Here is a 7,319-nt window from a genome sequence, read left to right as displayed (position 1 = left end):
CTCAATGGACATAAGTTTGAGCAAGCTCTGGGAGATGGTGAAGGACAGGGAAGCCTGGTGTGCTGCAGTCCATGGGGTCACAGAGTTGGACATGACTGAGAGACTGAATAACCAGCATTCTTGCCTGGAGAATCCCACAGACAAAGGAGCCTGGTGGGCTACAGTCCGTGGGGTTGGGAAAGAGTGGAACACTTAGTGACTGAAACACTACAGCTTCGTGGTGAATGTTACCCAGGTGCTTTGGCAACAGCAACTCCATGCGGTTGCTGTGCTTACGTAGTGGTTACTTGTTACTGGTTGCTTGTTTTTCCTTTTTGTTTTGTAGAAATTCAAAAATCTAAAACCTGGGCTTCTGCCATCTCTCCCATATACCTGACAACTGTGTTTAAAGCTGGGAGAAACCTGGAACTAAGCAAGTACAACCTCACACAGGCTCCTTGAGTTAAAGAGTAACCTTAAATAGTTATCAAATACATTGCTCACCTCTTTATCCCTATCGCCATTTTCCATACATGTAGCAGCTTATTTGTTTCCTAACCAGCTTTGCTGTATTCAGCTTTGCCCTCACCCTTCATGCGTGGTCTAAGCAATCTCCCAAACACAGGAATATACACTCTCTTTCCTACCCAATAAACCCTAAACTTCTTAGGAGGACATGCAAACCATCCATCATTGAGCTTTTCTCTCTCTTTTGTCTGACCTCGTGTTGCATAAACTTCAAGCCCTCTGCATAAATGCTGCTCAATGCTTTTGTACATCCTATTGCTTCTGCTTGGAGTGCCTTTTCCATCTTTCCCCTTATTGCTGATTCTCATTCAGCTTTCCAGACTTAACTGCCCTGCTCTGGGATCTCAGAGTTATCTTGTAGTTCTTATCATTTACCAGGTAAGATTTGTGTAATCTAAGTGTCTGTTTCCTCCACTTCATGGTAAACTAGGCACCATAGCTTACCTTTGTGATCCTGCAATCATGTGTAGTGTCCTGCACATAGATAATATTATCATTTTCACTGTTTTTTGCTTCCGTCTGTCCTTTCTGAGTCATTTTCTCTGCTCTTGGTACTTCAGGTATGCTCTATATCATTTACTACCATGGTACATTAAAAGAAAAAATATCAAATTTCTCTCTCTAGCTCAGTCTGAGCTCCAGATAATTTATTTACCTGCTTAGGTAACGTCTGCACTTGTGGTTCTCCCAGGAATCCAAATCAGGACCGAACTCCCCATTAATGTCCCCTTTGTTGATCAATGGCACCTTGCTGATCATGCCAGAAAATAGGATGACTCATTCTGTTTTCTGAACTCCCTAATCATCAAGTCTTTTTCTTCTTCTTCTTTTTTTTTTTTTTTTTAACTTCTTTATTGAACTTCTTACAATACTGCTTCTGTTTTATGTTTTGTTTTTTTTGCAAGGCATGTGGGATCCCAGCTCCCTGATGAGGGATGGACCCTGCACCCCCTGCATTGGAAGGTGAAGTCTCAGCCACTGGACTGCCAGGGATGTGCCCCTAATCATCAAGTCTTCTTAATTCCACTCAACAAGCCCATTTTGGATCCATCCTTTTTTTTTCACCCTCACTGCACCACTTTCAGCCCTATTATCTCTCACCTGAAGCCATTTACAATAGATTCCTAATATTATTCCTGTATGCATTTTTTATTTTCTCTAATCTGTTTTATATATGACAGACAAAATAGCTCTTTGAAAATGAAAACCTGATCATATTGCTTACAGCCAATCAGTGGCTTTTCGTTTCTCTTAGCATGAAGTCTGAAAATCCTTACATTGGCCTCTGAGCTCTTGTTCTTCCTGTTACTCATGGGCTTCCTTTAAATTCCTCAAATCCAATCAACTTCGTCTGTCACCCAGTTATTCTTTTTCCTCTACCTGGATGCTACTCTCCATCCTCCTTCCCCCTTACTAGACCAAACTCATCCTTTGACTTTAATATAGTAAACATTTCTCTGCTCGTTATAGCTTGATTATTTATGTATGCATCCCTAAACAACATAGTGTACTTTTGATTGTTTTTGAACTTTACATAAATGAAATCAAATTACATGAATCACTTTATGACTTGTATTTTATATTCAACATTATGTTTGGAGGATTCATCTATACTGCTGTGAGTATAGTTTGTTCATTTTCATTGTTCTATAATATTCCACATTTTCTTAAAATCTGTTCTAGATTCCGTGAACTTTAAGGTTGTTTTCAGTTTGGGGATGTAATGATCTATGAATGATGATGCTATGAACCTTATTATACATATACCCTGGCCTACCTGTATGCCTATTTCATTAGGGTATATACCTATGACCTTTGGCAATTAAGGCCAAATTGTTTTATAAAGTGAGCATCAAGATTGTCCCCATATCAGGAGTATATGAAAGTTATTATTGCTATACATCCTTGCTGACACTTTTTAATTTTACCAATCTGATGGAAGTATGTTTTACATATAGTTTTTATAATAAATCTGTGCTTTATAAAGTAATAATATGACAATAGGTGGTCATTGTTTCCAAAGATGACCGCAGCAATACCTTCAACCCCACATACCCTTCTGCAACATGATTTTGGAGGTTTTCCATTAAAGAGTAGAGTCTGTTTCTCTTCTCCTTAAATCTGGGTGGGTGCCATGACTTGCTTTGGCTTCTAGGTACAGATCTTGAGAAGCCTGGCAGTTTTCACTTTTACTCTTAGGGGATCCAGCTGTGATATAAATAAGTTCAAGCTAGACTACTTAATGATGAGAGACTATGCAGAAACAGGTCAAACCAGTCCCCAGGTATTCCAACTACCCCAGCTAAGGTCCCAGATACATAAGTGAAGCCATTTTAGACATTCTAGCCTCAGTCAAGCTTTCAGCTCAATGCAGCTGCATGAGTGAACTCAGCCAATACTATCTATCTAAATAATAAATGACTTTATTTTAAGCCACTAAGCTCTGGAGATTTTGTTATACAGCAGTAGATAACTGGGGAGAAGGCAATGGCACCCTACTCCAGTACTCTTGCCTGGAGAATCGGAGCCTGGTGGGCTGCCATCTATGGGGTCTCACAGAGTTGGAAACTACTGAAGTGACTTAGCAGCAGCAGCAGCAGCAGCAGCAGCAATAGATAACTGAATCACAATATATATTAAAAGCCTTAAAAATGCTTGTGTGCATGTGTGCTGAGTCAGTTCAGTTGTGTCTGACTCTGGGCAACTCTATGGACTGCAGCCTGCCAGCCTCCTCTGTCCACAGGATTTTCCAGGCAAGAATACTGGAGTGGGTTGCCACATCCTCCTCCAGGGAGTCTTCCCGACTCAAGGATTGAACCTGCATCTCCTGTGGCTCCTGCATTGGCAGGCAGGTTCTTTACCACTAGTGCCACCTGGGAAGCCCTAAAAATGCTTATACCCTCCATATCAATTTCTTTCTTTAACAATCTATCTTAAAGAAATATTTTTAAATGAAATTTTAAAATGCGTACAAAAATATTCATCACAGTGTTCTTTACATTTTTAAAAAGTGGAAACAATGTCTATGTTTAAAATTTTAAATTCAGAGTAGTAAATTATGATGCTTTCAAAAGTCAGAACATTCTATTAGATAAAACTACATTGAAATAATTTTTAATAATGTTGCAAAGTGCTGAAGAAAAGTCAGGTGGTAAAGTGAAAGTGAAGTCGCTCAGTCGTGTCCGACTCTTTGCGACCCCATGGATTGCAGCCTAAGAGGCTCCCCTGTCCATGGGATTTTCCAGGCTAGAATACTGGAGTGGGTTGCCATTTCCTTCTCCAGGAGAACTTCCCAACCCAGGGATCAAACCCAGGTCTTCCATATTGGGTGGTAATGGCAGGTTCAATTTATATATATACATATATATATATATATACACACATACACACATATTCTTAGTAAAAAAAAAACTATACATAGAAAAGCACTGAAAAAGATAAATAACTATGTAAACAATGGTTTAGTGGTCTTGATTTAAGTTTTCCCATTTTTTGAAAATTTTTTACAGAAAGGATATGTTACTAGGGTATATTCACTAGGGACTAAAATTATTCATTTTGTCATGGATTGATAGAAACTTCATTTGGGAGACTGCCTCAAAAGAAGAGAAAATAACAGTAAAAATTACACAAGGATACCAAATGTCCTATCTATGTTCTTCCTCAGTAAAAAAAAACCACCTAGATTTCCTAGAAAAATTATCTTTGAAGTTGAGAGTAGTGGAACTTTTAGTCATAAGTCAAGTTAGGCTTCCTTCAAGGGCAAAGATTCTCCAAGTAGAGGAGTTTATTTAAGATGTAGTCTTAGGGACCCTATCCCAGATTATTATTATTGAATCTCTGGGAATGTGGCCTATGTATCTACATTTTAGTCTGTATCTTCAGAGAGAGATTTATACACCCCAAATTGAAGGGAAACATAATCTTTTAAGTGTTCTCTATCTTGATCTGGCTGGTGGATCATGGATGTAAAAATTCATTGAGGCATACACTTCTTTACTTCACATTATCTCAGTAAAAAATAAGATGAATAAAAATACTAGGAATTATATATTGCTTTAGCAAAATAAGTAAATCTAATGTTTAGTAAATTGTAGTTAATACTAATAGTCCTAATTTATATATTTCCATTGTTCTGAGGCAGATTATTTTGCATTTTTGTTAGAAAACTAAGCACTGGTCATTTTAGAAACAATGTTTTATATATTACTGATTGAAATAGGTTTATTTTTTAATGGAAAAATAATTCTAGCTTATAACCAAATCTATTTGTTTGAAAAACAAGCCATTGTTTTGTTTTCTTTGATATAGGTAAAAGTCATTATTTTAGATTTTAAACATTTTGTATTTCTTTAGAAAGTTGATGTTTCAAGTAAATGGTACACTAAGAATTAAAAACTTTTGTGTGAAAGAAGGGAGGAAGAAAAGAAGAGAGGGAGGGAGGAAAAGAAAGGAAACGAAAGAAAGAAAATGGAAGAAACCATTAAGACAAATGGTTAAGACAAAACATTCCTGCATATCCTCTCAAAATAAATCACCTCAAGGGGCTTAAGATATTTCACACAGTTTGTTAGTGAACATCTCTATTTATTCTGATTCCCATCTAGAACAGCCTTCTTAACTGCATAGTAGGTGATTGGAACACTTTATAGTTGAACATATTTTACAGTTGTTTCTACTGATGTGTATTTGCAAGCTTTAGTATCATTATTTAAAATATATGACTGTTTCTGTTTTGGAAAGAGAAGGGCAGGGACTCACTGTAAGGGGCAGAGCACATTTAAGAATTTGAGGCCTCTCATTTTGATGCCTGATTTATCACACACCTTCACAATTTTACTGGTGTCAGAAGGAGGCCTGTTTTCTCTTGGAATGCTACATTCTTTGGGGATGAAGTGTTCAGAGTGTTTAATACTGTATTGGAGTGTCTCTTGAGTATTTAGCATCTGGATAGGGCCGTCATCACAGTAATGAGAGATAGAGCAGGCCAGAGCTGACTCTGTCCAGGGGAAAAGCAGGATCAACACCAAATCTACCATGGCTTTTCCCAGTGTTGCAAAAATAATGGGCCAGGAAGGCATCCTTATGGAATACCTCTGCAGTCTTGCATTTAATTTGTTATTGTCACCCAGCCTACAAACAGTGAGGAAATTACACTCATAGTTAATAACTAAAAAAATTTAGGGGATTATAGACCATAATATTTATAACAACAGTTACAGGCTGTTATTGTAGACTTTGTTATTCTCACTCACATATAATAGTATGTTTCTCTTTTTTTTCTTTCAATAATAGTGCTAAAAATACTAGAAAGATTTTTGAAATATCAGGCTTCCCTGGTGGCTCAGATAGTAAAGAATCTGCCTGCAATGCAGGACACCTGGATTCGCCCCGTGGGTTGGGACGATCCCGTGGAGAAGGGAATGGCAACCCACTCCAGTGTTCTTGGCTGGGGTATCCCATGGACAGAGGAGCCTGGCGGGCTATGTGGTCTCAAAGAGTCAGATGTGACTGAGCAACTCACACTTGTTTTTACTTTTTTGAAATATAATAAATAATCCATGTTGGCTCAGAAATTATTTCCTAAGTATTACCAAGAGAGACAAACTTCCAAACTAGATGGACCATCTGACTTATTTTGTATTCATATACTCTTCTATTGCTTTTATTATGGAACTGATACACATGTAATAAAAAGATTTTAAAATGTATATAAGCTGAGAAAAATAGATTAAAATTTCTAGTAGGCCATCCCCTTAGAAATAAACTCTGTTAATATTTCTATGTAGAAATACATCAGGAGTGAGACTGATAGGTCACTACATTTATTTAACACAGTGTTCTAGACCTTGTTTTATGAATATTAGTTCATCTAATTCAAAAAACAATTCTGTAAGGTGGTACTGGGTCTTCCCTGGTGACTCAGTGGTAAAGAATTTGCCTGCTAATGCAAGAGATGTGGGTTCAACCCCTGGGTCATGAAGATTCCCTGGAGAAGGAAATGGCAACCCACTCCAGTACTCTTGCCAGGATAATCCCATGGACTGAAAAGCCTGGCGGGCTTCAGTCCATGGGGTCATGAAAGAGTCGAACATGGTTAGCAACTAAGCAACAACAATAATAGAGTGGTACTATTGTAATTAAACTCTATTTACAGAGAAATCTGAGGAACAGAGTTATTAAATGACTCGCCCAAGATCACATCACTGCTGCTGCTGCTGCTGCTAAGTCGCTTCAGTCGTGTCCGACTCTGTGCGATCCCAGAGATGGCAGCCCACCAGGCCCCGCCATCCCTGGGGTTCTCCAGGCAAGAACACTGGAGTGGGTTGCCATTTCCTTCTCCAATGCATGAAAGTGAAAAGTGAAAGTGAAGTCACTCAGTCATGTCTGACTCCCTGAGACCCCATGGACTGCAGCCTACCAGGCTCCTCCGTCCAAGAGATTTTCCAGGCAAGAGTACTGGAGTGGGGTGCCATTGCCTTCTCCCAGATCACATCACTAGTAGGTGGCAAAGTTGAGATTTGAGGCCAGGCAGTCTGACTTTGGAGTCTGCATTCTTAGTCACTCGATAAAATTGCTTACCAATAGCTTATTTATATGTACAATAAGCTGAAAATATTTAAAATATATATTTTGATGTTTTTTTAACCATCTTAACTATGTCTAAGTATACAATTCAGATGTGTTCAGTATATTCACATCATTGTATGACAGATCTCCAGAACTCTTTATCTGGCAAAACCAAAACTCTATAACTATTAGACAACATCTCCCATTTCCCCTTTCCCCAGCCTTTGGCACCCACCATCCTA

Source organism: Bison bison, unplaced genomic scaffold, assembly GCF_000754665.1.
Source record: "Bison bison bison isolate TAMUID 2011002044 unplaced genomic scaffold, Bison_UMD1.0 scf7180017864491, whole genome shotgun sequence".
Lineage (NCBI taxonomy): Eukaryota > Metazoa > Chordata > Mammalia > Artiodactyla > Bovidae > Bison > Bison bison.
The sequence above is the reverse complement of the archived record's forward strand: the minus strand, read 5'-3'. Positions refer to the sequence as shown.